The 22,307-nt window shown below is 45.5% G+C and overlaps 1 pseudogene across 1 annotated transcript in view; it reads left to right on the plus strand.

Moving 5' to 3' along the window:
• The window catches only part of LOC309558676, a 63,703-nt pseudogene extending 50,501 nt beyond the window's left edge, over nt 1-13,202 (plus strand). Inside the window, exons 2-3 of the transcript in view lie at nt 12,285-12,441; nt 12,492-13,202. The product of the transcript in view is annotated as an uncharacterized misc_RNA (transcript). The remainder of the gene's footprint in view (nt 1-12,284; nt 12,442-12,491) is intronic.
• Nucleotides 13,203-22,307: the final 9,105 nt, after the last annotated feature.

The following is a 22,307-nucleotide window of genomic DNA, read 5'->3' on the forward strand; positions in this document are numbered from 1 at the left end:
CAGTATACCAAAACTGTTTAAATCAAACTAGATAACAAAACATATTGTGACACACAATGAACAACTGCCCAAACCAAGTATTTGCAGAAAACCGGAAATGCAACGCATAGTCGTAACAGAGCCAGGGTCATAGACGGGAGATCAAGCAGAGAGAGCTGGGAACAAGACAGGACAGGCAAAGGGTAGCAGGAGACAGAGCAAGCAGGTAGGAAGGGATCAGGCTGCAGGGTCTGGGTCAGGGTCCAGGATCAGGATCAGGATCGGGGTCAGGGTTCAGGAAGCAGGAACACAGGACCACAGGTCAGGGGCACATGCAGTGGCGTAGCGTGTGTTGTCAGCGCCCGGGGCAAGGCAAGTAATTTGCGCCCCCTAACCTGCGGACTTTTAGCACTCCCTGAGTCGCTTCCTACAATAGTACTGACCAGCCTGATTCCTATACTGACCACTACACTAACCTACCTGATTCCTACCCTGACCACTACACTAACCTACCTGATTCCTACACTGACCACTACACTAACCTACCTGATTCCTACACTGACCACTACACTAACCTACCTGACCACTACACTAACCTACCTGATTCCTACACTGACCACTACACTAACCTACCTGATTCCTACACTGACCACTACACTAACCTACCTGATTTCTACACTGACCACTACACTAACCTACCTGATTCCTACACTGACCACTACACTAACCTACCTGATTCCTACACTGACCTACCTGTCCACTTCACTAATCTACCAGATTCCTATACTGGCAACTGCACTGACCTCTACACTGACTGACCTACCTGATTTCTACACTGTCCACTACAATGACCACTGCACTGACCTACCTGTCCACTGCACTGACCAACCTGTCCACTACATTGATCTACCAGATTCCTACCGTGTCCACTACACTGACCTACCTGATTCCTAAACTGACCACCACAGGAACCTACCTGATTCCTAAACTGACCACTAAACTGTCCAGGCTGGTCAGTGTAGTGTAGTGGTCAGTGTAGCGTAGTGATCAGTGTAGCATAGTGGACGGTGTAGTGTAGTGATCAGTGTAGTGTAGTGATCAGTGTAGTGTAGTCGTCAGTGTAGTGTAGTGGTCAGTGTAGTGTATTGATCAGTGTAGTGTAGTGGACAGTGTAGTGTAGTGATCAGTGTAGTGTAGTGGTGAGTGTAGTGTAGTGATCAGTGTAGTGTAGGGGTCAGTGTAGTGTATTGATCAGTGTAGTGTAGTGGACAGTGTAGTGTAGTGATCAGTGTAGTGTAGTGGTGAGTGTAGTGATCAGTGTAGTGTAGGGGTCAGTGTAGTGTAGTGGTCAGTGTAGCGTAATGATCAGTGTAGTGTAGTGATCAGTGTAGTGTAGTGGTCAGTGTAGCGTAGTGATCAGTGTAGTGTAGTGGACGGTGTAGTGTAGTGATCAGTGTAGTGTAGTGGTGAGTGTAGTGTAGTGATCAGTGTAGTGTAGGGGTCAGTGTAGTGTAGTGGTCAGTGTAGCGTAGTGATCAGTGTAGCGTAGTGGACTGTGTAGTGTAGTGATCAGTGTAGCGTAGTGGACGGTGTAGTGTAGTGATCAGTGTAGTGTAGTGGTGAGTGTAGTGTAGTGATCAGTGTAGAGTAGGGGTCAGTGTAGTGTAGTATTCAGTGTAGCGTAGTGGATGGTGTAGTGTAGTGATCAGTGTAGTGTAGTGGTGAGTGTAGTGTAGTGATCAGTGTAGTGTAGGGGTCAGTGTAGTGTAGTGGACAGTGTAGTGATCAGTGTAGTGTAGGGGTCAGTGTAGTGTAGTGGACAATGTAGGGGTCAGTGTAGTGTAGTTGACAGTGTAGTGATCAGTGTAGTGTAGGAGTCAGTGTAGTGTAGTGGACAGTGTAGTGATCAGTGTAGTGTAGTGGTGAGTGTAGTGTAGTGGTGAGTGTAGTGTAGTGGACAGTGTAGTGGTCAGTGTAGTGTACTACTACACTGACATGACACTACTACACTACACTACCCACTACACTACACTGTCCACTACACTACACTACCCACTGCACTACACTACACTGACCACTACACTGACCACTACACTGATCACTACACTACCCACTATACTATACTACTCACTAAACTACACTACCCACTACACTACCCAGTATACTACACTACTCATTACACTACACTACCCACTATGCTACACTGCCCACTACACTACCCACTACGCTACACTACTCACTACACTACCTACTACACTATACTATTCACTAAACTACACTACCCAGTATACTACACTACCCACTACATTACAATACACTACCCACTGTGCTACACTACCCACTACACTACACTATCCACTACACTGACCACTACAGTACACTACCCACTACACTGTCCACTACACTACGCTACCCACTACACTACACCGTCCACTACACTACCCACTGCACTACACTACACTGACAACTACACTACACTACACTACCCAGTATACTACACTACCCACTATGCTACACTACCCACTACGCTACACTGTCCACTACACTTCACTGACCACTACACTACACTATCCACTACACTACACTGTCCACTGCACTACACTGACCACTACACTACACTACCTACTACACACTAAACTACACTACCCAGTATACTACACTACCCACTACACTACACTGTCCACTACACTGACCACTACACTATACTACTCACTAAACTACACTACACTACACTACCCATTATGCTACACTACCCACTACGCTACCCACTACACTACCCACTACAATACACTATCCACTACACTGTCCAGTACACTGACCACTACACTACACTGTCCTACCTACAGTATTCCTATACTGATCACTACACAGCGTGACCCTAACTGCTCTGTCCTAACTCACCTTAACTCTGACCCTAACTCACTCTGTCTGTCTATCTCTCTGGCTGCTGCCTCTGGCTCTGACACACTGCTAGACTGTGAACGGGACGTACCTAAGATCCAGCAGAGGAGGAGGAGAAGATGGTGTGGTGGAAGTTCACAGTAAGCCGGAGGCGGGACTCCCATGCATGCCACATGTGCCACCCGGAGGAGAGGAGGAGGAGAAGATGCTGGAGGCGCCAAGGTGGGACTCCCGTGCGCATGTGCCACCTGATCACGGACAGGCCAGCCCCCCCCCTGCTGCACATGACCCTATTCGCCCAATAACAGGGCGCAACGAAACATGGCTGTCTGGGGACACTGTAATACAATTAAGAGAACAGGCAGGAGTGATTTCGCCCCCTAAATTATGCGCCAGGTGCCGCCGACCCCCCCTGCACCCCCCCACGCTACGCCACTGGGCACATGGAGACAGAACACCAAGGCAACAGGAGAAGCACAGACAAGACCTAAATATACTTCCTGCAATGAGCATCAGTGAGTTGATGACTGATGATATGAGCTGAAGGACACCCGCTGGTGGACACTGGAACTGCAGCCTATGGTTCTGGAAGCCACAGTGCCACCAGCAGGTGAGCCCTTTCCTGACAGTTGTGAATTAAGTGAGAATAGTGATCATCGATTGCATTGGAAAAGTGTGCACCTGCAGAGGTGGGTGGGAGCTATCTCCTGGAAGGGGAGGGCACATGCAAGGTGTGTGTTAATGAGGTCAGCTGATGAACTCCTTCCTGCGTCTTAATAGTTTTCACATTCTAACGTCTGTCCAGGAAGAAATTAAGATGTTTTTTTAATAAGCACTGACACCGAGGTAAGGGCAGTGTAAAAAGAAAGCTTTTTTTATTTCTGCAAAAGAAGTATATTATTCCTATATTGGTACATAGGGGAGCTGGAATATAGAGAAAAAAATGTGAATTTAGCTTTTTTTTTTATTTTTCCATTTTTGCCTTGCCTTTGCTGTATGAAAGATAATTTGAGGTTTGGAAGTTCTTTGTATGGCATGCTAAAGCACACATAGCTAAGTGTTATGTACAAGTGACAGGTTTTTGTCTTCCTGACCTTCTGGGTGCTTATTAGATTTTTTTTAACAAGCTTTTTGCAATAGCTTGTGAAATACAATACCACCACCTAGTGCTCATAACCATTATTTAATGTTCAGAGGTCACCTGTACAAAAAATGTTTGTATGCTACCACTGCTCAACTTTCTCTTTAAAAAATACTAAATTCCCTGGCTGGTATGCTGACTCAATGGCTTCTATGTTACAGGTCCCAAGGAAATACTGAAACTAGCTAGTAAATTAGCATTTTCAGAAGGTGGTCAGCAATAGATACTTGCATCTTTATTTCAGTATATGCTTCCACTGTAAGCGAGTGAGGTATTAGCAGTAATGCTGCACTTCTGATGGTAAAGAGCTGACAATTTTCACCGTTTACTCTGGTTTTCATTAACAATTCACTAATAAGGTAATCACTTGACCTAAAATGCCAATTAAAGACATTTCCACTTTGAGTAAGAAAATAAAATAATTTTTTGCTGTTGGCATAAAAAACATAATACCCATTCTAGTGCAAGTGTTCCCTTAAAGCTGTAGTTCTAAAGCCAAAGCAATGTGCAGAGCAGTGACAAAACTGAAACTATTGATCTGGTTCTCGAAGCACCATTAAATCAGAGGCGTAACTAGGATCTCCAGCGCCCTTGGCGAGGAGCTGTATCTCCCCCCCCCCCCCGAGAAAGAGAGAGCGTTTGACAGAGAGAGACAGAGGGGGAGGGTTTGACAGAGAGATGGGGTGACAGAGAGAGAGATGGGGTGACAGCGAGAGAGAGAAGGGGGGTGACAGAGAGAGAGAGAGAGAGAGAGAGAAGGGGTGACAGAGAGAGAGAGGAGGGGTGACAGAGAGAGAGGGGGAGAGAGAGGGGGAGAGAGAGGGGGAGAGAGAGAGGGGGGAGAGAGAGAGGGGGTGACAGGGAGAGAGAGGGGTGACAGGGAGAGAGAGAGGGGTGACAGGGAGAAAGAGAGAGGGGGTGACAGGGAGAGAGAGAGAGGGGGTGACAGGGAGAGAGAGAGGGGGGGTGACAGGGAGAGAGAGAGGGGGGGTGACAGGGAGAGAGAGGAGGATGACAGGGAAAGAGAGGAAGGTGACAGGGAGGGGGGATGACAGGGAGAGAGGAGAGAGGGGGTGACAGGGAGAGAGAGAGGGGGTGACAGGGACAGAGAGAGAGAGAGGGGGTGACCGGGACAGAGAGAGAGAGAGAGAGAGAGAGAGAAGAGGTGACAGGGAGAGAGAGGGGGGTGACAGGGAGAAAGAGGGGGTGACTGGGAGAGAGAGAGGGGGTGACAGGGACCTTGCACAGATGACCTTGCACATTATAACCTGTCATGGGGGAGGGGGGGGGACATACAGGCTGCGCACTACAGAGGGTGGTGGTGATGGAGTATATCCAGGGGGGACACAAGTTGAGCACAGCTCCCTGGAGGACACACAGCAGCTCTCTGTACCTGAGAGGCCAGCCAGGCCTTCCGTCACTGCAGAGTGCATTCACCCACCGCTGAACTGCCTGGAGCTGCCTAGAGAGGCCGACTGATGAGGTCATGTGGGCAGAGGCGGAGTCCTGTGACGAGGGGAGCTGCCTATCCACGGAGCTCCAACACTGATTGTCGCAGCCTGCCTGGCCCTGGACAGAGAGCTGCGGCTTCCAGGGTTGTGGGGGGGGGGGGGGTGGGAGGTATTACGAGGGCGCAGGCTGAACGGAGGAGTGGTAATTCACTGCGTCTGCTACACTGCCAGTGTTTTTGCGCCCTCCCCCCTCGGCCTGCACCCCTGGTGGGCGCCGTTCTGGACAACCCCACGGTACGCCCTACATTAAATAAAGATCTCTAGCTACATTTACAGTACCAATAATTGGTTAATATTATAGAATACAGTTTTTAATCTGCATTAGTACACTGAGCCGTGCTCTCAAACAAAATCTGCACATCTTATTTATAAGGAATATGTACTGAAATAAATACGTTGGCTGTCTTATGTCTTCCCTTTTCTGAAAATACTACTTGCTTGGCTGTTATCTTGTCCCTCTGACTTCAGTAGTTGTTAAGACGCTACACTCTGGATAAAAGAGCACAACGTCACAGCAGACAGCAGCATTGTTATTCTGGAGGGGAGGGTAGTTTTAGATGCATATATTATGGGAGTGTGGCTCCTGCGCTATCCTGGATTCTCTACCAACCACCCTAATGCTGCGTCACATAAACTGATACTATAAAACAGTCACAGATACATAAATTATGGGGGGGGGGGGGGGGGTGATGCGCTTCAGGGATATTGTGAATATTATATAAAGTGCTTCTGTGTTACTATCCACCTATTGAACAGTTATATATATATATATATATATATATATATATATATATTATATATATATATATATATATATATATATATCAATCAAAATGATTCTAAAGTGCTGTTACATATGTTTCATTCCAAAATTAATGAATACATCAAAAGTTCATATAAATATAAAGTGCTGGTGTATGAACTTTTGATGTATTTATTAATTTTGGAATGAAACATATGTAACAGCACTTTAGAATAATTTTGATATATAGAACTGTTCAATAGGTGGATAGTAACACAGAATCACTTTATATAATATTCACAATACCCCTGAAGCGCATCACACCCCCCCATAATTTAGTTTTAGATGTACTAGCAGACTTGGATACACTAACAAATTGAACCAAACTCAAGCTCACACTGCAGTTACACAAGCAGCTGCAGCAACAGTTTCTTTTCTTTTGGGATAAAAGTTTTACATGAAAAAAAGCTGATCACTGTGATAGTGAAGGGAGGAGCAACTTTATTTGAAATGTTACATATGTTTGATTTGTGGTATAAGGTGGAACCTAATGTGCTTGTCCTTTTTTTTTAGGACAAATTTTTATATGCAATGAGATCATGTTTCTTTCTCCGCTTAATAGTGTATTGTGTTAATTTTTTTATGTATAACCCCATTTTAAACTCTCAATAAAAGTTATATTTGAAAAAAAAAATAAACCGTCCCCCTTGAAGGGACCACAACTAAAATACTGGGGAAATATACCTACCAACCACAACATAGTACTGGTGTCCTGTATCAATACCCTCCTCTGCCTGGACATGGAGGTGTCAGTGGCAATGTGGGACACACTAGAGAAAAGAAAAGGATCCAGAATCCACTGCACTTCTTCAACCTCAGGGGCGTAACAAAGGGTTGGCCAGATTGGTGCCCGCCAAGGGCGCAGGCCGGGGGGGGGGGGGGGTGCAGGCCAGGGGGGGGGGGGGGGCGCAAAAAAAATTGGAAGTGTTGGCAGTGATTGTTGTGCCCTCCCCACAGCTTGCATCCCCGGCGCCCCCAGGCAGCCTGCGGCTCCAATCCCGGAGCCCTGTGTCCACTCCAGGCGGTGTCAGTGCGGGCTCTCCGGAGCTCTGTCTCCGCCCACACATGAGGCCGATCAGCGGTCACATGACCGTGATATCATCAATCGGCCCCAGCGGCGGCAGGCTGGAGATGGGGATTACACTGAGGCTCTCAGAGGCGCTCATTGTAATGTTCTGGTACCGCTGGTACCCTTATTCCATATATTTCTCCTTTTCTAATTGCGTCTCATCTTGTTACACAAGAGACGCATATACCTTTAAGACCGCATGACATCATTGCCGAGCGCCGATATGAGCGGCTATTTCAATCGCCGGTTTTCTCTCACTCATTGCTCGTTCAAACCACATGTTCACCGCACCTTCTCTTGTGAAGTCAGAGCTGCTGGCATTTCCCTTTGCTGAACTGAAGCCAGAACCTCGCTGCTGATCCGTACCTCGCTACGGGATCACCTCTCACCATTGGACTCTATCCTTACTAACCTATCTATGTGATAAGTACCCCACAGGGGATTCCTTACTAACTGCACTCCTACTGTCATCTACTGCAACTACCAGGACTATCTATATCTATCTATCTCCTATCATCTGCATAAGACTGTTAGCTCTTGGGACTACCTACACTATCCTTGCACTAGGTTACTCTGTCTGAAGTATACTCCATCTGTGTCCTCTTACCATCTGCATTATACTTGACATCAGAACCTATCTGCCTATTATTACCACCTGCAACTCTCCTAAGTGCCCACTATACAATTGCCTGTCTCTCATCTATACTTCTCATATATTCTATCCCTCCATCTATACATCTGATTGAGTATATGTAAATTGTATACAGGCTGTGCACTATGATGAAGTCCTGAGAGTTGGATATGTTGTTCAACAGATCTCTACAAGGATACTGAGTGTAATAATTCTGCAGCTGTAAATCCATCCATTAACAAAAACGCATGAACGTTACACTCATACGGCCGACCAGCACATTCAACCTCCTTTCCACTCCCAGGACAAGCTGACCAGGGGACACCTCTCTCTCCCTGTCACCTCCCTCTCTGTCTCTGTCACCCCCCCATCTGTTTCTCTGTCACCCCCCTCTCTGTCTCTCTGTCACCCCCCTCTCTGTCTCTCTGTCACCCCCCTCTCTGTCTCTCTGTCACCCCCCTCTCTGTCTCTCTGTCACCCCCTCTCTATTTTATATTTAAAGGTCTTTGCCTTATTTATGAACACACAGTTACTTGTGCAAAATGCTCCCTGTAGAGCCTTGCACCCACCCACCCATAATTACAGTGAAAAGTCCATACACCATCCATCCAGACATTTTAAAAAATAGGCTGTGTGGGGATGGGCAGGCAGCACAGTAAAATTAGTAGTGGAAAAAATACAGGTGAGTACATGCAAAACCAGAACTCCTCGGGGAAATGACTTGAGTCCCACTGAAGACAGTAAGAATAGAAAGTACATTACCCTTTAAAGGTAAATTGAATGGGCCTCCCCACTATAACTGCAGCAGTAGGTCACTCATTTTACATCCTGCCTGGAGTTATTGTCTTACCTACCAGAAATGTATCATATTGTATAAACCTGAAATTAGACTGTCAAGCATATCAACATTCTGAAAAAGTATTTTGCTTTGTCCTTCTCGTCTTGCTCTCAGCTGCATTAGTAAATGCTATAAGTAGTAAAGGCAGTGTATGTAAAGAATCCAAATTCTTGCATAACCATGGTGGAAGCTCATAGACAGAGCTGAGGGCACATTTTTGTCAACTTAATCTTGACAACAGCAGAAAATTAAATTTGATATTAAGAAATAAGATTACATGGCAAGACCACAGTAAAATCATTTCTCTATGATACATTATATGGAACACAGATGGCCAATACAGAGATGGAAAGGGGCTTGGAAATTCTGGTTGGCAGTAAGCTTAGCAGCACCCTGAACTGTAAAGAGCAGATGAACAGCATATATAAGGCCACAGCTCATATATGGGGTAGTTTTGGGTTTTATATACTTAGGAGTCTATTTTCCTGGTGCCTCCATGGCAGCATAAACATGATTGGTTTATCCACCCCCAATCAACCCACAGGACCACTTTAACTCTATAAAAGAAGGAGTCAGCCCCTCCCCACATGATTCTTTTTTCTGTTCTCAAGCCTGCAGGATCATGGATCACCCGGAACAGCCTTACCACACCACTACGTAGTGCAACCATTACAGGTTCATGCTCTCCTGTCTGTGGAGTCCAAGTATTTTAGGCTGCTAAATGCGCCAATGAGTATGGGAGCCCTTTTTTCTGTGAATATTTTTGTGGGTTTATTTCCCTGGGATTTATTGTTCATTTCACCCTCCCCTATTAAGAAGTCGGCTGCAAATGGTCCCTGCCTAGTGATACAGCCTCAGCCTGGATGCTTTTCTTCTCTGCTTACCCCTCCTCCAGCAGTTCCAGCATACATATTGGGGCTCCCCATGGCTGCTTCATGCCACTGTAGCTCCTTCCTTTCCTCCTTCCTCTGTTGCAGCAGCGCTCGCGTGCGCAGCCTGGGGCTAGTTTTTTTTTGTCTCAGAGGCAGAGCCACATCACGAGCATGTGACATCATCTGCACATGCGCGGTGGCCTCATGAAGCCGTTGGCGGGCATCTTGGTTCAGCCAATTAAGCCCCCTGTATATAAGGAGCTTCTGGGTTCATTATAATGGCAGCTGTCAATGGGAAAACATCTCCTGGAGGTCTGGAGAGACATGCAAGCCTTTTCTTTTCTACACCTATAGCGTCACAAGCTATCTTGAGTAGGAGGGGGCAGATTTAAACTTTATTTTAGTTTTTTGATGTATACAGTGTGTATGTACATATGTGTGTGTGTATATATATATATATATATATATATATTCATATACACACACATACACTGTGTATATATATATATCGTTTTTTTCTTTTTTTCCCCATGGTTAATAATAACCCTTTCGGTTTCAACCATTTCCCGCAGCCCAGTGCCGCATCAAAAAGATACTCAACATACCACTAGGTAAGTGGCTGCATCATTCAGGTAAGTTTAATCTAAAAGAGAATTCTGGCATATTATATGAAACACCGGAATCTCTATGTTTCATTTCAGCCTGCACCACCAATCGTTTCACAGAATCATCGGACAGAAGATCCAGAGGTCATGATAGTGCAGGACGCACTCGAGACTATTCACCCTCCGCTCATGCATCTCATAGACGGAAATCGCCTCACCATACATCTAGGAGGGCTACTCCTCCGCATAGCCCCAACCATCCCAGGCCTGCTGGATCTGTGGAAATCAGGCCCTTCCAGAGAAATTGGTGTGTAAGGCATGTTTCTTAGAGGTAGCTGGGGACAAGGAAAAGGAGATACAAAAGTCTATAAACACTATAAAAAGGTTGATTAAAGACTCCATTTGGGAATTAGCCTCATCCCATGACTTGGTAACACCTTCCACAAGTGAAATAGCTGTGAAAACTGTTCTTCTTTCGATTTTGGCGTAATTGAGCTATTTGTAGTTGCAGTGAAAGATGCGCTTCAATGGGAGGAGTCGCCTGAACCCTCTCAAATGCAGGAAATACTTCCCACATTTGAAGAAAAAGTCCCTGACCTTTCCGCTTATGGAAGAAATAAAAGAAGTGGTGACAGAAGAATGGCATAAGGTAGAAAGGAGGCCGATCATATATAACCGTTTCCACAGACTATACCCCCTAACAGAATCAGATGCGCAGTTGTTTGACTCCATGCCGACAGTGGACGCCTCTATCATAAGGCTAGCGAGGAATACAACACTGCCCTCGGAAGATGCAGTTTCTTTTAGGAATGTGCTAGACCGCAAGATCAACTCAGACCTAAAAAAGGCATATCAGGCAGCGGTGGGAGCCTGTAAACCTGCAGTAGCTTAACTTCAGTCTCCAGGGCACCAAGGGCATGGACCGATAATATTGAGTTAGCCCTCAGGCAGGGCGTAGAGTCTGACCAGATTATTAAAGCCCTTAATTAATTAAAATTGGCATTGGATTTTATAGCTGAAGTGGCTATCGATACTCTAAGATGCTCTGCTCGGACCATGCTATATTCTATTAGCGCCAAAAGGACGCTTTGGCCGAAGCCTTGGTCAGCAGACAGTTCCTCCAAACAAACTTGGTGACGCATACCCTATTACAGGAAAGCCTTGTTCGGTGAAAAGTTAAATGTTGCATTTATTAGAGTCACAGGAGAGAACAGCAGCCTGATTTCTCAAGATAGGAGCAGGAGAAGAAAGTTTACAGCTTTTCAGCAGAAGGCAAAAGATGCCAGGTCATATAGACCATGAAGAGAGGGGCTGGAGAGGCTCCCAGGCTATCTTTATGAAGAAAGGAAAGCAGAAGTCAGCAACCACTTCCCACGAAAATCAAAAATCGTTTTGACTCCTTGCCCACTCAAAATGGACCGAAGGGGGCCCGGCTCCGGGCCTTCGCTCAGGTTTGGGTGGAAATTTGTTTGGATCAGTGGGTAATGTCCACGATCCGTCAGGGGCATTTTTGGAGATTCAAACACCATCTGCCCTGTCCTTCCTTTCTACCCACTAAGATCCCAGGCTCCAAGTTAAAACTGGAGACTCTTTTCCAGTATGTCCGGACGTTAATAAATCAAGAAGCAGTTGTTCCAGATTCAGAATCGGTAAAATTCTTAGGGATCTATTCCCCAATCTTTTTAGTACCCAAAAAGAGATAGAATCTAGACCTAAACGATTAAAACATTTATCCGCTTGGAACATTTCAAGATGGAATCTCTCAACACAGTAATCCTAGCAGTGCAGCCGGAGGATTGGATGGTCTCGATAGACCTCAAAGATGCCTATCTACTGTACACATACCAATTCATCACGATTTCCAGTCTTTTCTATGATTCCAAGTAGTCGCTCTTCATCTGCAGTTCTAATGTCTGTCTTTTGGCATATTAACAGCTCCCAGAACCTTTACGAAAGTACTAGTGGCAGTTCTAGCCCCTCTTCGAGAAAGTGGGATCCGCATTCTACATTATCTAGACGATATACGGATACTGTTTTAGGACAGAGGAACTCTGCAGAACCACCTACAGGAGGTTGTGGACACACTGAACAGGTACGGATGGCTAATACATTTTACAAAGAGACGTTTTTTTCCCAGCACAGAAAATGACATACCTGGGGGCTTTGTTCGATACCCCGAAAAGAGCGGTACACTCCCACCAGAGAAGATCCCTATTATCACAGGGAAAGTAGGAAGAGCACTGGAGAGCAAGACCATGTCGGCAGCAGAATGTCTAAGTCTCTTCGGATCCTTTTCCTCATGCATCCCCATGGTCAAATGGGCTCGGTGGCATCTCCGCACCTTTCAACAAGGTTCTCTCTCCCAGTGGGAGTAGAGGTACTTATCGCAGAGGATTCTAATTACTCTTTCAATGAAAACCCCTCAACCTTCTAAATCATTGCCATCTTGGCCCCATCTCTTGGATCACTCTTACATCAGATGCAAGTTAGTCAGGTTGGGCCGCCCATTGCAAAGATCGGTTGGTTCAGGGAAGATGGCAATTCAATGCAGAGAGCATAGTGTCCAACATTTTGGAACTAAGGGCAGCATGGATGGCGTTATCACACTGGGCATCTTTTCTGAGAGGCAACACCATCTTGCTACAAATGGACAACAAAGCGGCAGTAGCCTACATCCAGAACCAAGGGGGGACACACAGCAGGTCTTTGTCCAATGAAATAGCCCCGATTTTATCCTGGGCCGAGTCAAATCTCACCAATCTCAGAGCATCTTATATCCCAGCTCTCTAAAATCAACTGGCAGATCGCCTATCAAGAGAGTTCGCCAACAACAACCAGATATCCTGCTCATAAGTCGGCGGGAGTGAATCCCCTAGTCCAGCCATGGGTATTTCACATGGGTTACGCTTTCTCTCTGATCCCTCTGATAATGAGATTTCTTCAGCGCCTGACTGAGAAACTAGTAACCATCCTGGCAGTAATTCCTTACTGGCCGAGAAGACCTTGGTTCACACCTCTCTGCGCAACCACTTAACACTTCAGAACAAGCACAGCTTTCTGTCTCAGAGAACCTTCTTTCATCCACATCCAGAGATTCTGGATTTGAGTGCTTGGAAATAGAGCGGAAGAGGCTGGAAAATTTGGAATGTTCCCACAAAGTAATCAAGACACTACTTCAGGCCAGAAAGACATCCACCAATAGCTCCTACTATAGAGTAGGGCAAACATTCTCAGAATTTGTAGAAACCAACCAGTTTAACTAGTTAAAACCCAGTGTTCATGATATTCTCCTCTTTTTGGGTTACATTTGGGTCTGGGGCTTAGTACCCTTAAGGTGCAAGTCTCAGCTCTATCAGCCCTAACAGACACCAGATGGGCTCTAAACCCTCTATTAGAGCACTTTCAGAGGGCAGCTCTAAGGTTAAGGCCTCAGAGAAAGTCCTTGTATCCAAAGTGGGATTTGCTCATGGTTCTCAATATTCTTGCAGCTCCTCCATTCGCACCCACAGAAGAATGCTCTTTAGAAGATATTACTCTTAAAGCAGTCTTCCTAAATTGCCATCACCTCTGGCCAGAGGGTTGCAAAGATCCAAGCCTTAGGGGCTCAAGACCCCTATATTACTTTTTTTCCCAGACAGAGTGGTCCTTCAACCAATACACCAGTTCGTCCCCAAGGTCCTCTCAATATACCATCTTAATCAGGAATAGCTCCTCCCAACTTTCGAAGAAGACCCAGCAACTTCAAAACTACACGAGCTGGATGTGACAAGGACTATCCGGTGAAATATTGAGCTGACGCAGCCCTTTTGCAAAGATCTTTGTCTCTTTCTAATTCCTAATGGAGCTAGAAGGGGACTGGCCGCTTCCAAGAGAACTTTAGCAAATTGGATTGTATGCCTAATACAGAGAGCATATTGGGCAAGTGGTCTTCCGGTTCCGAAAGCAATCAATGCACACTCAACCCAGGGAATGGCCTCTTCTTGGTCGGCTTTAGCACAGGTCTCTCCAGAAACGATATGCCATGCAGCAAGTTGGTCGTCTTTTACCACCTTCATGACATACTGTAGCCTGGATCCATCCGCGCTTACTTCCCGCGACTTTGGGAAAAAAGCTTTACAGTTGTCTGTTTTGTAATCCAAATGAAATAGGATTTTTTGCAGCAACCCTCCCTGTGAGCGAGTCATTTACCATGTGTATGCTGCCATGGAGGCAACAGGAAAATGGAAAATGAAATACTTACCTTACCGTAATTTTCTTTTCCTGGTGCCTATCCATGGCAGCATATGCTCTCCCTTGCTATAATCCTTCACATTTGCGACTAGTTACAAGAATGACCTGGGGGGGGGGGGCTGACTCTTTCTTTTATAGAGTTAACGTGGTCCTGTTGGTTGATTGGGGGTGGAGCAGTCAACCATGTGTATGCTGCCATGGACAAGCACCAGGAAAGGAAAATTACGGAAAGGTATTTCATTTTCCATTTTAGGATTAGTATGAATTAATTATTTTTATTTAAAGTAAGTATACAAAAGACAAAGGGGCATCAGTTGTGTACAGTATGAAGGAGAGCAGATCTTACCAAATACTCTACTTTAAATGTAAATTACCTTTCACAACTCCAGTTTCTTTAAAAAAGGATGTATGGAAAATGGTTTGTTATATACAATTGAAGACAACATCCCCTAATGAAGCTGTCCCTACACTTCCAAATCTGGTGGGAGTGACTGAAGGTAAGAGAGAAATGGAGAAAAATTTACATTATACAGTATGGAGCTCTGGCTCATAAGGCGGACTTTGTAAAGTGGTGAAAGTGTTCTGAATGTTATCCTTTTACCAGTTCCCATGAAATGGAGTAATATTTGGATGTAGCTGCTGAGGAAATCTTTTATTGCATCTCAAGGTACTCCAACCAGTTATAAATAGTAAACAATTTAAAAGCTCAAATGAACCCTCTGTAGTCATTACAGTAATTGAGCCATGCTGCATATACAGCAGAAAATATGCTGCACTTTTTATTTCCCAATGCTGCAAAGTGTTTATAGGGGTCAATTCACTAAAAGGTAAATAACAATAGCAAAAATGCAGTAAAATAACGCATGCACTAAATAGTTTTCAAATGTGCAATTCACAAAGAATTTTTAGTTAAATAACTCACGCGGTACAGAGCCCATAATGCGATAATTACCGCACCATATATTGAAGATCATTTCCAGTGTGCAGAACCAGGCGTTAAATCACTTCCACTGGATCATTGGCGCAGATAGAGGGACAGACAGGCCAGGAAGACAAGTCCAACGCAGTGGACCTGGCTGAAGCAATGGTAAGTGAAAACGAGCACGCTCTCCAAATGCTGACTCTGCATAAACTAACCATGCACGCAACCACTTGCTAACTCTGCATATTAACCACTTGCCTACTGTGCACTTAAACCCCCTTCCCATCCAGACCAACTTTTAGCTTTCAGTGCTCTCACACTTTGAATGACAATTGCTTGGGCATGCAACACTGAACCCATATGAATTTTTGTCCTTTTTTTCATAGAAATAGAGCTTTCTTTTGATGGTATTTATTCACCACTGGGCTTTTTATTTTGTGCGCTATAAATGAAAAAAGGCCGAAAATTAAAAAAAAAAAACGTTTTTTTTTAGTTTCTGTTATAAAATTTTGCAAATTAGTAATTTTTCTTCATAAATTTTGGCCAAAATTTATACTTCTACATATCTTTGGTAAAAATAACCCAAATAAGTGTAAATTATTTGGTCTGCGTGAAAGTTAGAGAGTCTACAAGCTATTATGCTAATCATTGAAAATTGATCACACCTAATGTACAGCTCATTTCTTGAGACCCTAACAAGCCAGGAAAGTACAAATGACCCCCAAATGACCCCTTTTTGGAAAGTAGACATTCCAAGGTATTTAATAAGAGGCATGGTGAGTTTTTTGAAGTTGTCATTTTTTCCCACAATTCTTTGTAAAATTAATTTTTTTTTTTTTTTACAAAATTGTCATTTTCAACAGGTTATTTCTCTCACATGGCATATGCATTCTTACAACTACACCCCAAAACACATTCTGCTACTCCTCCTGAGTATGGCGATACCACATATGTGAGACTTTTTTACAGTCTACTCATATAGAGAGGCCCAACATGCAAGGAGCACCATCAGGCATTCTAGGAGCATAAACTACACATCTAACTTGTTGACCACCTGTTACACTTTTGAAGGCCCTGGAGCACCAGGACAATGGAAACGCCCACTAAATGACCCCATTTTGGAAAACAAACACCCCAACGTATAATCTATGAGGCATAATGAGTCTTTTGAACATGTCATTTTTTTTGCAGAAGTTTTTGGAAAATGTGGAAAAAAATGAAAACGCATTTTTTTTACAAAAAGTTGTCCATTTATAAGATATTTCCAACACATAGCATGTACATAGCAAAAATGACACCCCAAAATACATTCTGCTACTCCTCCTGAGTATGGCAATACCACATGTGTGAGACTTTTTTATAGCCAGGCCACATACAGAGATCCAACATTGAAGTAGCACCTCCAGGCGTTCTCGGAGCATAAAATACACTTTTCATTTCTCAACCACCTATTACACTTTTGAAGGCCCTGGAGCACCAGCACAATGGAAAAGCCCACTAAATGACCCCAACACCCCAACGTATAATCTATGAGGCATAATGAGTCTTTTGAACATGTCATTTTTTTCCAGAATCTTTCGGAAAATGTGGAAAAAAAATACACAAAGTTGTCCATTTATAAGATATTTCCAACACATAGCATGTACATAGCAAAAATGACACCCCAAAATACATTCTGCTACTCCTCCTGAGTATGGCGATACCACATGTGTGAGACTTTTATGCAGTCAGGTCACATACAGAGGCCCAACATGCAAAGAACACCATCAGGTGTTCTAGGGACACATAGCATGCACATACCATGAATTACCATGAATTACACCCCAAAATACATTCTGCTGAGCAAAGGGTAAACAAAAGCTTACCTGTAGTTTTAGAAGTGCAGTTGTCCACAGGAGTTGAGTCCAGGCAGCAGGCAGGGACTTGGTCAGCAACAGTGCATGCAATTCTCCAGGCAAGGATACCAGTCCAGTGTCAGTGCAGGCCGAGATATTGTGAGCTGTACTGGTGTGGTCAGTTCATGTGGCAGGCAGAGGCATGATGGTAGTAAGTCCTGCAGGCAGAAGTAGGGCCTCTGATCTTGATAGAATGGGGACAGGGGTAGAGGCTTCTCCCACCCAAATCGCTTTGAAGCCTCTGGGATCCAGACCCTAATCTGAGAAGAAGAAAAACAAAAAAAATTGTTTTCTTCATCCAGAAAAACAATTCTGGTCCCCTCAAATATGCGAGACCCCTGTGGTATGAATCCCACTACTTCAAGAGGCAGGCAAAAATCGTGGTCAAACAGTTCAGGGTCAGTTCCAGAGCAGGCAGAGGTATGTACAAAATCAGCAGGCAAAGGCGTGGTCAAATAACAGTCCAGGGTCAGTTCCAGATCAGGCAGAGGTATGAACAGAATCAGCAGCCAGAAGCATGGTCAAAAAACAGGCCAGGGTCAGTTCCGGAGCAGGCAGACATATGTACAAAATCAGCAGGCAAAGGCGTCGTTGAATAACAGGCCAGGGTCATTTCAGGAGCATACAGTGGCATAAGGGGTGAAGGTGGAGGACTACGTTTACCATACTTCACTAATAATTTAGACAAGTATGGTAACGGCGGAAACAGTCTTCTATACAGAGGCCTGGTTGGGAAGGACACTGGGGACAATAATAACGGGTGTCTTTTCTAACTCCTGCCTTGGTACACACCCTACATTTTTTCTGCCATTTTTTGTTTGTTTGTGTGGGAGGGATTTTACTGGAAAAATGGCGTTCAGAAAGTCTACTTATTACGTCAGATCGAATGTTTTCTGGTGGGCCGTTTGGAAATATAAGGGCAGTGAAGATTTCCTCCAGGTAATAAAGGAAGGGTTGGGGGCTTTCGGTGGACTTGCAGTATATTATGTACGAATTGTATGTGGCCAAATGAAAAAGATAAATTGATACTTTTTTGTACCAATGATATGTACGTCTTGTGGGTAGATAGGGTTCCATCATTTGGTCGTTGAAGTCCACTCCCCCCATGAACAAGTTGTACTCATGTACACACGTTGGCTTTCGGATTGGGCCATTCCTTCTTCGGACTTCCACATAGTTGTCATTGTGGATTGAAGACAGCATGTACACGTCTCTTCTGTTCCTGCACTTCACAGCCAGGATTTCCTCATTTCGCAGACTCGCCGTCTCCCCTCTTCTCAGCTTGGTGTTAACGAGCTTTTGAGGAAAGCCTTTCCTGTTTCTTCTGACCGTGCCACATGCAGGAGTCTTCTTCCTGTGAAGGTTGCGGAACAGGGGCAAACTTGTGTAGAAGTTATCTACGTAAAGGTGGTAGCCTTTTTCTAGGAGAGGGTAAATGAGGTCCCAAACAACTTTCCTGCTTGATCCCAAGTAGTCTGGACATTTAGGGGGATGCAGCTGGGTGTCCTTCCCTTCGTACACCTTGAAGGCATATGTGTACCCTGTGGCTCGGTCACATAATTTATACACCTTCACCCCATAGCGGGCCCGTTTGCTGGGAAGAAATTGTTTGATGCCCAGCCTGCCGGTAAATTTAACCAGGGACTCATCCACACATACATGTTGGTCTGGGGTAAATAATTGAGGGAATATTTCCGAAAAATAATTTAGAAGTGGCCGAATTTCATAAAGCTTGTCAAATGTTGGGGAATTTCGGGGAGGGCACAGGGTATTGTCATTATAATGGAGGAACCTCATTATCATCAAATATCTGGCCCTGGGCATTACTGCAGAGTAGATGGGCATATGGTAGATAGGTTTGGTTGACCAATATGCACGCAATTCATTTTTTTTTATTGAGTCCCATGTTGAAGGTGAGGCCTAAAAAGATCTTGAACTCCTCCACCGTTAGGTCTCTCCACTCAAAGGGACGGGAATAAAATGACGTGGGGTTACTCCGAATAAATTGTTGTGCATACAGGTTGCACTGGGCCACAATTGACGTCAGCAGGTCCTCCGTAAAAATTAAACTGAAGAAGTCTATCGGGGGAAAGTTCTCCATGTTAACCTGGACTCCTGGCTGGGCAGTGAAAGGGGGGATGATGGCTTCTCCTGAGTTGGGAGGAAGCCACAAGGGGTTCTGAAGGGCATAGGGAAGGCTGGCGTTGGTCCTAACCCTTTGGGGGCGAGGTGACACCCCACTTGAACTTGGCCTTTCTTGCCGAGGCACTGTGGTGCTGGTGGATGGCACGGTGGTGCTGGTGGATGGCAATGCGGAGCTGGCGGATGGCACTGCGGAGCTGGTGGATGACCCTGCGGAGCTGGTGGATGGCACTGCCTCCTCCTCACCAGAACGCCTTCGTTTGGCAGGCACGCAATATTCTTCCTCGTCGGAGTCTGTCTGCGTCCCACTGCTTATGACCGGCTCGTAATTTACTTCGGAGTCAGACTCGGACTCCAAAGAAGATTCCAAAGCAGAGAGCTCCCTGTTGATATCCTCGTCCACACTCAGGATATTGAAGGCCTCCTCGGCTGAAAAAAATTTCTTTGCCATCGTTGGTGATCCTACACACTGGCACAGTGACACTAATGGCACTGATGACACTGAACTGTAGGCCCTTTTGACACGGTGAGACGTGACACTGGTGGCACTGATGACTGATGGTGCACGGTGACACTGATGGGCACAGTGACACTGATGGGCACGGTGACACTGATGGGCACACTGAGAGGCACTGTGAGGCTGATGGGCACTGTGACACTGATTGGCACACTGATGGGCACACTGGCACTGTGGGCACACTGATGGGCACTGTGGGCACACTGATGAGCACTGTGGGCACACTGATGAGCACTGTGGGCACACTGATGGGCGCTTTGGGCACACTGATGAGCACTGTGGGCACACTGATGAGCTGTGGGCACACTGATGAGCACTGGGCACACTGATGAGCACTGGGCACACTGATATGCACTGTGGGCACAGATGGGCACACTGGTGGACACTGTGGGCAACTCAGATAACACTCTGTAAACTCACGGATCTCTCCTCTCCTCACACTGCAGTCTGTGTGTGAGGAAGGAGAGCTGGCAATGAGAGATGATCTCATATGTTTACATTTGAGATCATCTCTCATTGGATGCCTCGATCGAGTGACGAATGGCCGCTGTGATTTGCCATTCGCCACGATCTGTGATTGGCTGTGTCCAAGGGACACGGCCAACACAGATTTTCCCCGATGCGTGAGTGCGCGGGGAGCCTGTTACTGGGAGGCCGTATAAAGACGGCCTCCCGGAAATTCGAGTTCGCGCTGTAGCCGTCTTTCGGCTATAGCGCGGACCGGAAGTTGTTAACATGCATGCACTCTACAAACTTGAGGCAATAATTAAGAGATTTATATAATGGTGGACAATCGTGTTTCCTGTTTCAGATGGGAGGAGCCTATCTCTCTGCTGCACTGGAAGACTTCTCAGAAAAATAGTTACCAGGTACTGAACTCTGTTTTTAATCTTTTCTCTACTATCAGTACCCCATAATAAGAGTGTACTCAACATTATTGAAATGTCTGTAAATGTATTAAAATGAAAAAAAAACAAAAACAAAGTATTCAGGACCTTTTTTTAGTACTTTGTTGAAGCACCTTTTGCAGCAAATGTTCTTCACCTTGTAAAGTACTTTATGAATTGAATTACTGAAATTAACTTTTTGATGATATTCTAATTTTATGAGATTCACCTGTATATGTATGTAACAGGATTTCCAGGCATTGGGCCTGATATGGGTCTGCCATTGTTACCGGTAACACTTCCAACAAATTTAAGTTGAAAACCCAAGTGTGAGAGCTGAGACAATGACCATTCCGGCATCTTTGGTTTGTTTTGTTTATTTTGTAATGGGGATGGGAGAAGGGAATGAGTGGGATACTCCTCTGGCTCAACTAGGTTTTACTGGGACACTTTGTAGAAAAATGCCTGTTAGCGTTGTCCTGACGTCAGCTGAATGCCGACGAATGCTTCCTGGCGCATGAAAATACTGTTTTGCTGAACTGTGCTGAAACTTCGACTTTAACTCCTTGGTTAACTCAGAAAATCCAGGACTGTAGTAACACTTGACTCTTGGTACTCTGTCTAGCTCAAAAGTCCTGCGAATAGCTCCCTCCAGCCCTTCACTGACTGAGGTAGCTCCTTGTAACTGCTTGTGCTGCTGCTGAAACTCTTAACACTTCAGGGTCCTCTGACTAGGCACCCCCTCTAAAACTTCAGGGTCCTCCGACTAGGCACCCCCTTTACACTAGCTGGCTCCTGCATCCCTAGGACCTTCACCGGAGTGGTCCCCTTGACACTAGGCAGACCCTCAGGGGCAATTCACGGTACTCACAAACTTGGAATGCTTTCCTGGAACAGAACTCCTCTATCTTCGCTGGTCCTTGGCACACCGGATCTTCTCTGCAGCTCAGCTCAGCTCTCTCTGTACTCTCAGGCAGCCACCCGATTCTTCTGACAGGAGGAGAGACAGCCGTACTCTCCCTCCTGGGACTCTGCTTCCCGCCAAAGACGCTGCGTCATGCGTTCCCCTCAAACTTATACCCACTCCCAGAATCCTCTGCGGCAAAATCTGCCTTCTGGGGTAGATACAGGCCTGAATGAGCCACTGATTGGGTTTCCTCCACTGCCCAATGAGAAGCCTCTCATGGAGCCAGTGGGGAGACTCCCCTCTCAGAAGCCACACCTGGGAGACATGACAGCCCAGCTGAAAATCATGGCCCTGCTGTTAGGCAGCCAAGGCCCACTATACTTTTGCCTAGCACCTACCTTGTAGGGTGCTACATGTGATTCTGCGCTTCTGCCCACAAGGGGTGCATTTGCACCGCC

Source organism: Pelophylax lessonae (genome assembly GCF_965119305.1).
Source record: "Pelophylax lessonae genome assembly, chromosome: 6".
NCBI classification, from domain to species: domain Eukaryota; kingdom Metazoa; phylum Chordata; class Amphibia; order Anura; family Ranidae; genus Pelophylax; species Pelophylax lessonae.